This window comes from Culex quinquefasciatus, chromosome 1 (genome assembly GCF_015732765.1).
Source record: "Culex quinquefasciatus strain JHB chromosome 1, VPISU_Cqui_1.0_pri_paternal, whole genome shotgun sequence".
Lineage (NCBI taxonomy): Eukaryota > Metazoa > Arthropoda > Insecta > Diptera > Culicidae > Culex > Culex quinquefasciatus.
The window spans coordinates 64,472,571-64,482,366 of NC_051861.1; the positions used below are offsets into that span (position 1 = coordinate 64,472,571).

At 45.9% G+C, this 9,796-nt stretch overlaps 1 long non-coding RNA gene across 1 annotated transcript; it reads right to left on the bottom strand.

The window, feature by feature from the left end:
* Positions 1 to 8,754: 8,754 nt before the first annotated feature.
* Positions 8,755 to 9,525, bottom strand: LOC6051575. The gene is made up of 3 exons (XR_005276939.1): positions 9,512 to 9,525; positions 8,893 to 8,973; positions 8,755 to 8,789 (listed from the first exon to the last, which is right to left on the bottom strand). It is a non-coding gene; the product is annotated as an uncharacterized LOC6051575 (long non-coding RNA).
* Positions 9,526 to 9,796: the final 271 nt, after the last annotated feature.

Below are 9,796 nucleotides of genomic sequence, written 5' to 3' on the forward strand. Positions count from 1 at the left end.
AACAGGATATGTTTTAGGAACGAATTTTTTTCAGCGAAGTCATCTTAAGATGTCCCCTACACAACCCTTTTAACAGAATTCAGTTTCATTGAAAAGAATCTGAGAAATGGTAAAATCCGTAAAAAATCATTTTGACCCAATCTCACCCCCCAGATCCAATGTCACCCCCACTGACGGTATCTAAAAATAGACACCGATAGACACGGAAATATTTGCAGGAAATGTAGTTGAAAGTGTGTACAGAGCAATTTGAAAATAGGCTCAAAAACACATAAAAATGTTGATAACTCCTCAATAAAAACTCAACACATTTTGCTGTCTTCGGCAAAGATGTGTTTATGTCATAAAAAAATACGTATATCTCGAGTAGATTAAGAACTACAAATTTGTCACCTCCGACAAACTTTCATGAAATTTCTCCTCTACAACTTAGCCGAAGACACCAAAGCCCTAGATCGTCATCCAACAGAGTTAGTTTTCGGTTGACACCCTGGATGTCAATAACATCAAAAGATAGCCCTTATCAAGTACAACAACTCTTCCGAATTCCATTTGGCTAGGATTTCAAATAAAGGAGTTATCAATTTATTCCACTTAATTTTGCCATTCCGAACACTGTGCAATGGAGCACTTCCATTCGAGCAGTTTTTGCTTTTTTTCACTTTTTTTCCTTATGGGAGAACTGTCATTTCTACCACTCGAATCCGTTTCTGTTGTAACATAACAAGCAAAACATAACCAAACTTTTCGGCACCCTCAGCCAACGTAAAATCAATACAAATTGCTACTGGATCTTTTTCCGGATCCCTCCCGGAAAAGATCCGGCAGCAATTTTATATGGTTTGAAGTTTGCGGAGGGTGCCGTAAAAAGGCAAACAAATCACTTCATGCATCATACAATGTACGTATCTACACGCAGAAAATATGTTGTACGATCAGCCTGTACTAGGTTTGACTCAATAATTTTTTTATTGAATATAATCAACGCCAATTTTGCATTGAAATATACCTTAATTCTCTCAGTTCTACAAAAAACTTTTCGTTGATTCAACACAAATCTTGATTTTCAAATCATCAAAATGTTTTTTTGACTGTCTTCTCAGGTAATACGGTTAGAATACAGAAATCGCCATATTATGTTCTGATGGATGACCCTTTATTATGACTCGTGTTTCACTTACCTAAATAAATGTTACCATGTTTAAAATTCCGGATAATGTTTGTTGTAAGATTTGGAGCTTCCTATTCTTTGTTTACATCCCCGAACAAAATCGATCATACTTGCACGGAGGATACACGCTTACAGGGGAACTCAATTTTTAAGTTCGTTCAATCAAAATGAAGTTCGGTTCATCGATCTCAATTTTGAGATGAGTTTGTTTTGATTTTATTTAGCAAATTTGAGATCACTTAACCGAACTTCAATTTGCTCACTGGTAAACAGCATTACACTTTTTTCAGTTCACTTTTACACACTTGTATGGGATTTTTCAGTTCAAGTATGATTACACACTTTCGTGTAATCATACTTGAACTGAAAAATCCCATACAAGTGTGTAAAAGTGAACTGAACAGTGTGTAATGTTGATCATCAGTGCTCGATGACTTTGATGGATCTTGAAAGTGTCAGTTTTGGACTTAGCGTTTTACAGATTGGACGTTTTGGTAAGTTTCGTAGCAATATTCATGGAAATGTTTTGACAATATCATTATGTTTTATGTTAAAATTTCTCAGCCACGGGGCAAAGGAGAGGACGTCAGAGGATGCCGAGACCGGTCACCGAACGGGAACGCCGGAGAACCGTTCTATGGACTGCGAGGAGGTTCGTGCAATGGTGCCGGAATATCCAGGTCGGCGGGTCGAGTGAACATGGTTAACGGTGATCGGATGATGGGAGGTGTCCCGGAGTACGGTTCCCGTTGGTTGGTTCCAGTTTGTTCGCGCAAAACTTGTAATTCCTGTACCGGGAGGTGCGCTTCGAGATTTATTGGGCAGATGAGAAGGCGGAGGTGGTGGGGGAAGGGATGCTGGATCCGGAAGTTAAACGGGTTTCATCTCGTCGAGAGGACGTCCTTGGCCAAAGAGAATCGCTCCACGTTCGGAGGCAGGGAAAGTGGCATTTGGCAATGTCCGAGCAGCTTTCCAGATCAAACTCCGGAGTCTAACGGGTCGACTTTTCCTTTGCGATTCTCATCGGAAGATCCAGTGCTTGCAAGAACGTTTCGTGGGCATCTTTAGCCTTGGCCAACAACAGTCTGTTGAACTATTAATATGCGCCAAACGGTTCTCGTAAAAGTTCTTCCGCGCCATCCCGCTGCCCCGCCGACTTCCGAAACGTGATCTGCTTCTTCCGGTTGTGGAAAATGGCGCAGACGGTGTCAATGCACTTGAACAGCTCGCCCAGATAGCGGTATTTGTACAACAGCTGCAGCGCCGGATGGCCCGAAACCACCAGCGTTTGGAACCGCTGGTAGGCCGGGACCTTGGTCGGGCGGGTCGTCTCCGGGGTAACTTTCGAGGGCGGCTTGATGGGGCTCATCAACGTGGCCAGGCGCTTCGGCGTGACGGCCGATTTCTGCGGGGACATTAGCGAGCTGTGGTTGGTCTTGGTGCAGCATTTTGTTGGGCGAAGCAAACGGTTTCTGTGGGCTTGAAAAGGAAGAAGAAAAGTGGACAATGTTAGTTTAGTTTTTGATTTGAAGGGCTGTTTGCTTAAGAGTTAAGATAAGATTCTTATCTCAACTGTTTCGCATGGTTGAATGCATTGTTGCATTTTGTTCTCTTCAGCTAGCTTATCTGCAAACTGATAGTTATTACTCAACCCACCGGCACCTCCACCTCCAGCGTCTGGAACTCCTTCAAAATCCTAGCCGCCGTCCCCGGGCTCGGCGGAACCGACTTCTTCCTGGTCTCCTCCAGCTGTACATTCTCCATCCTGTCTAGCTTGTCGAACCCTCTCTGCAGCTTGTTCAGCGAAGTCTTCAGCCAATTTCGCGCTCCGGCTAAGCTTCGCTTTGATCTGGTCCATGGACATTTCGCTCACGCTGGGGCCGGCCACCGGAGCCGGAACTGGCGCAACCTTCGTCGGTGTTTTCATTCCCAGGTCCACGTTCCCGGCACTATTAGCTGCGCAGAATTCAATCTTTGCCGACGCCGCCTTGGCCGAACTGGCCTGAAGACGCTTCTTGGGCAAGAGCATCTCCATCTTAAAGAACTTGACCAGCTTGGGCTGCTCCAGCATCTCCTGGGTCTTCTCGTCGTCCACCTTCACCGCTCCAATACGTTTGATGGATCGCGTATCCTGTTTGAGGCCTTCAGATGATTCTTTGAAGTTAATTACTTATATCTTTATAGAAATTGAAACATTTCTGAAAAAACGGAGCACTTTCCAGCGCCGTCAGGTTGCAGCAGCACCAGCCAGAACCTGATTCGAAGGCCGCATCTGTTTGGGGTGAAGTCGGTGATAACAGCGGAGACATGTGTCCGGAGAAGGAGCGTTACATGATGGATCTTCGGTTGCAGGTTACGGTGTACGAAGCGAGTGAATTAGGACTAGAAGAAAATGGGCTCGCTAAAGGCTTTCCAGCCGGTGGAGCCATGCGCGTTTGGTGGCGGAGGAACCGTTTGTGTTTAACCTGAAGATCAACTCGGAGAACATGACAAAATGTTTACAGTCGGCGAAGTACATATATTCAGAGATTACGTTGTTTGCTGAACCTGAACGATAACATCTTCCTGTACAAAGTCAGGCAGCAGCCGAAGAAGGCTCAATGATCTTCGGAGATTCGATACGCCGCATGCAGAATGGAAGCTAGTATCCGAGCTTACACTTGCCGAACTCAAGCTCAGTTGTTCTTGTTCCTACGCCACATTACCTCCCTGCTTAGGATTCCCAAAAGACGTCGAACTCGGCACATGGACAACACAGTACAAGCGGCCGACAATCCCGTACCAGCTAGAGCGTGCCATCGACCTTCTGGAACCCAAACGTCGCTGCATCGTTAGCTAAGCTATCGCTGAGGCTACCTCTAGAACAAGCTTCGTGGCCAACTGCAACACATTCCGTAATCGCGTTTACCGTTCGGACAATGTTTTTTTTTTAAGTTTTTGAAGAGACTGGACAAAGCGTTTGGAGGCACGAGCAGGATGGACGCATGCAAAAGGTTGAGAAGCAGCGGAATTCTTTGGTTAAGAACGAAAGTGCTTGGGGAATTGGTACGCCTCGAACGAGAACCATTTTGATAGTCTGCGACGGCTGTTACCAGAACATGCGGATTTAGATCGATCTATTCGGGTCCCCTTTCTAGCACAACTTAAGAAAATTAGATTTTTTTTTTGTTAGTTGCACTAATTTTCCAATTTTTATTTTATTTTTTTGCAGGAAAAGTTTAAAGATGATGTTCTGCAAATGTACGACAGTGGCGAGGTGCTCGGTAGTAAAGGTTAGAGCAAGGTGGGCATGAGGCTTGCGCGATTCGGCAGGACTGCACGAGTTGGTCAAGTTGATATACGAAGACACGCAAGACGGGTCGTTATACAGGACGAGTCTCGCGGTTCACCACGGCGAGTACGAGTTGGTGCAGACGACGCGTGACCTGCTCGAAATGGAACTCACAGCAACGGCCGGAGGTATGCGTCCAGGTCAACTGCTCGTCGAAGATCGGCGGCGAATCCACTCGGTTCTCGACGTCCGTGGCTCAAGATCGCTGTGCTCTGAGAACATTTTTGTCCAGCAAGCAGCTGGACACATTTTTGTCCTCGAGCAGGGAGAAGGTAGCGAGCAAGAAGATTACGGAACCATCGTCGGAACCAGCTGCTCCGTTGGACGAGCAAGCCGAACCGATCACGGAATCGCCAGAGCCAACTCTAACTGCCGACGTCGGTCAACCGCTGCAGGACAGTAACTTTTTGCAGAACGACATCGTGCAGACGCTGCACTGCGAAACTTCCGATTACTTTTAAATCTTCCAGGCCACCGACGGCCATCTTCACAGCCAGTTCCACAAACGCGTTCGAACCGTTAACCAAGCCGCCGGCTCCAAAGCTGATTCATATAACTGGCTCGAAAATGTCCACTGCCCCGTTTGCGGAACGCAGATACGGTTCAATCTCGACTGTCGACGTCGAAGAGGAGCTGATGGAAAGTGCACGCTCCCACGAGCTCCGCAACAATCTGAGCTTTGCCATTGAGGCGGCGCCCGGGTCAGGAATACCTTTAGAAGAACCCTGGCGGAGACAAATTACGCCTTCCCCGCCGTGGAATGATCTTGCACTCAACCTCTCCCAAAGCAACTCCAGCCCTACCGTTGAGTGGACAAAACCCTGCTCGGCGCTGTAAAAGATTCCATCATGCAAGGCTTCTAATGGGACACGCGCGAAGGACCACGCCGCGAAGGACTCATCCGGAACGTAAAGTTCAAATCCCGTCGTCATCGCCCAGGAACCGCTCCATCGCGGAGATGCCAACCACCCGCCGAATCGCCTACTCTGCCTTTGTCATTGCCACACCCGGCCTCATGGAACCGTATCTCTTCGTCGAAGTGCAAGCCCCCGCCGATTGCATTTCCTTCGTGTACACCGTCCTCGCCGGCGACGTGGCCACGTCACCCAGGACGCACCTATCTCCGATTCCCCCCTCTACACCATCAAAGCATTCATCCTCTCCAGCGATTCGTTCGATGTCTTTCACTACTGGCGGATCGTTCCCGGCGATCCGCTCGACAAGAGCATCGTCATCCGGCCGCTGGCAAGTGTCACTCGCTAGTTCTCGTCCACCCGTAGTCGCTGGAATCGTTGCACCAAGTGCTGAAATGATAATGAATAATGAAAATGATAATTTATTTAGATTGAAATTTGAATAAAATCATCCAAAAACTAACAGACAGAAAGACAATTTCCTTTTAACTATCATTCCGAACCGATATCCGTCCCCCGGAACCGTTTTTCTGCTTTCCCGGAGGATTTTTTCGGTACCCAGCGCATGTCAAATTTGACATCGGCTCCACCATGTTAAAATTAAGTTCGGGTACTCGATATCAAATTTGTATGACTACGGTTTCCCGGTCACGGAAATTTCTAGCAGAGCTGGTTTTGCTTGAATCCTGCTAGAATGATTCTAGCAGGCCTGCCAGATTTCTGTGAGAATTTTGTTAGAACTTTCTAGCAGAGCAAAATTTGGCGAGAATGGCGTCATTTTCGCCAAACCGCATTGTGACCGCCATCTTGTGAAAAAAATCTTGTGGGCAAAAGCCACAATTATTTTTAATTTGGTAAAAAATGTGTATTCAGTGCATTTTTGTTGGTTTTCTGGCCTCCTGGAGTTGGTAAGATGGTTATAAATAACTCGTGTACTTTGAAGTTACAAAATTTTCTTAATTTTAATTACCTAGGTACAATTCCGATTGGCAACTCCGGAAGACACGGCAGAACTTCACCACAATTTGTCAACTCCGGCAGCCGCTTGACGGCCATCATCTAAGGAATTTTCCCGACCATTCTCCCTCAGCAGGAGATTCCGGCCAAGCCACAAAAAGTGTAAAACTAGGGGAAATATACCCATTTTAATCACTCTAAGCCGTTCGACCAATTCTCATCACTTTTGCAGTTTTCCGCAATTAAATCAACTTTTTTAGATACATCAACAATGGAGAGTTGCTTGCTCACTTTTATTTGAGCTATCTGTTACTTTGGAACAGTCAAAAATACTTTACGAAAGCTGTAATCCATGATCAAAGTGCTGATAGGCCGATAATAGAAATAGGCTGAGAAATGGTATATTTCCCCTAGAATCCAGGAATTATCCAAAGAGAAGATAAAAAGCACAGTGACAGTGATTTTTGGTTTCCTTAGTGTTTTTATAGTGCAATAAAAATGTTAAAAATCTTGTTTTCTCTTCACTGACATTAAACATAAATAATTTATTTCTTTTATTATTTGAATTAAATTATAGGTCGTCATTTTCAACCAAAATTTTTAGCAAGAACATTCTAACAAAATTCTAGCAGAATTCTAGCAGAAATTTTTGCCATTTCATTCTAGCAAGATTCTCACAGAATTCTAGCAGGATGGCCTGTCAGAATAGTTCTAGCAAATTCTAGCAAGATTCTAACAGAACCGGTTGATTTCGCCGGCTCTTGCTAGAACCGGTTATTGCATTTGAGCTAGAATTCTCAAAGAATTCTTGAGAAAATCTAGCAGGATGATGACAGCGTTCTAGTAAGAACATTTTCGCTCTGTAAGATTTCTGTAAGAATCCTGTGAGAACGCCGTGACTGGGTTGCGCCGTTTTGCTTGGATCCACTCAAATTTGAGTTCCCCTGGTAAGCGTGTAGGCATTACACGAAATCGAGTTCGATTACACGAAATTCAGTTCAAGTACGATTACATACTTTCGTGTAACAGGGGTCGAACTGGATTTCGTGTAAAATTGAAATTGAAACGTTACACCCGTTTCACTGGTTGGAAAATTGCATACATGCGGGCGTATTTTCATGTTGTTTCGGATTTTGATTAATTGATTATTAAATTGCAATAAAAACTGGCGAATCAAATATTTTTATTATATTCTAAATTGTTTACAATTATAAAGGCAGGTTCGAGTGATAGACAACGAATGAACAAATTTATTAGTAGCTCCTAAGTCATAGACTACTATAACTAATTATAATTCTACGGTTGCTTCTCCAACAAATTATTATTTTTTATTTCACAATAGAGAAATTGACATTTTTGCTGAAATTCAAGTTCTAACACTCCGCTCTCAGGTCATGGCGTAATTTTTGTTGCAGGGAGTGGCCATGGCCTCTTGGCAATGCCCATCCGGATCCACAGGTCCTGACGGATGTCACGGAAACTTAGCGCTACCGGCAACAACTCTTTACCGTCCAAATTTCTCCGGATTTTCAATCCGGATCGATATCGTTGTGGTGCACTAAGTCGATGATGTTGATGAGACTTAGAACGGTTTCGGGTTGACCTTCAGTAGAAAATCCGGTGGGTGCCACCTGGAAGGAGTGCAACATTTTATCAGTCTTCAGGAACATCGACCGAGGAAAACTGTCACTCTTCTTCCCAAGCGCCTCGATATCCTTGAGCGTGACCTTCGAGACCATCTTCTTCGGCGGTTCCCTTCCGTTTCCGGCGTCGCCAATGTCATCGTCCAATTATCCATCCTCCTTCTCCCCGTCATTGGAGTTGCGCTCGAGCCGTTCGAAGACGACACTCCGCTTGCCTAAGCTACCGACCGTCGACACGAGCGATGCCTTCTTGTCCGAACCCGTGTTGATGATGCGCACAATGTTCGTGGTAGATCCGCCGCCAGCCGGAAGTTTGATTTTGTGCTCGAAAAAGTGTTTCTGCGATTTGCTCGGCAGAGACACCGCCGAGCTGGGGCCTGAAAAGGTCAACAATTGTTAAAGGCAAATTCTTCAGCTCTCCTGAGGAGAAAGGATCTTACGGGACACCGCCGATTTGGGTGGGTTGCTCAAGCGTGGCGGAAACCGCCGCTACCGGGACCAGATAGGCCAAGTGTTCCGGCAGCACTGGCCCCTCGACGACTGCCGACTGCGAGGACAGCACCCGGTCGCGGGTACACTGGTTGCACACCGTCTTCGAGTGGCACAGGATGGCAATGATGTCCCCACCGTCGTGATGCCCATCTCCCACAGGTACTCCTTGTTCAAATCCATCAACATGTCCATCTGGAACCGGTTCTCAACAAAAACATGCGCGTACCCGACGGCCACCTACGACGAGATGCCGGCATTGGTGAAGAACTTCACCCATGACGCTGGGAGAACAAAATAAAAAAACGGTTCCCCCGATAAAGAGCAATCAAAAAATTTAGCTCCACTTTAGGAGTGGCATCACAACAAAACCTTTCAAATACTTACAGGCGCTTGCCGTGGGCATCTTTAAAGCCGGACCGAGTTCCGTGGCGCGCTGGGTTCACTTTAGCGTCGGTTTAGCTTCACCTGGAAACAAGTTAAAAAAAGTTGGGTTAGTTTTCAGTCTGAAAATCCTCCAGTCTGGAAAACCATGAATTCCAGTTCCCTCCGACCTAAGAACCATGAATTAACCCGAACCCAGCCATAAAAATATTCACTGGTCCGTAATTCTTGGTTTTCCGGTCTGAAGGAACCGGAATCTTACTTTTTTTACCGCATCCGACAGATTTGTGTCAACTCCATTCGGAAGATAGAATTTCGCTTCCCCCAGACCGAAAAACCAAGAATTCAACCGAATCCGGCCACAAAAACATTCACTGGCCCGTAATTCTTGGTTATCCGGTCTGGGGGAACCGAAATCTTGCACTTTCTTGCTGCAACCGACAGATTTGTTTAAGTTCCTGCCGGATGATAGAATTTTGCTTCCTCCAGACCGAAGAACCAAGAATTCAACCGAATCCGGCCACAAAAACATTCACTGGCCCGTAATTCTTGGTTTTCCGGTCGGGGTGAACCGGAATGGTGCCTTTTCCGGCAACTGCTCCCAAATTGGCGCAAAACTTACCATTTCAACTCCTCTGACCACCAGAAACCAAATTGCACTAAGTCCCGATTTGACAGCGAGCGAAACGATTCCGCAGAATCTTCAAAAAATTCTAATGGTACGTTCGTTTGAAGAGCTGGTGCGGCACTGAGTGCCGTACTCGTTGGTGCCAGTTTTGGTTCAATCGAACGTCATTTGTCAGTGCGCTGGATTCCAGTTTGACAGCTCGCACAGAGCAGACGTGTGTCCTTTGATTGGAGCTTAGCGCGTTTTTGACGGTGTTTTTTTCTAACTTTCGCCGACGGC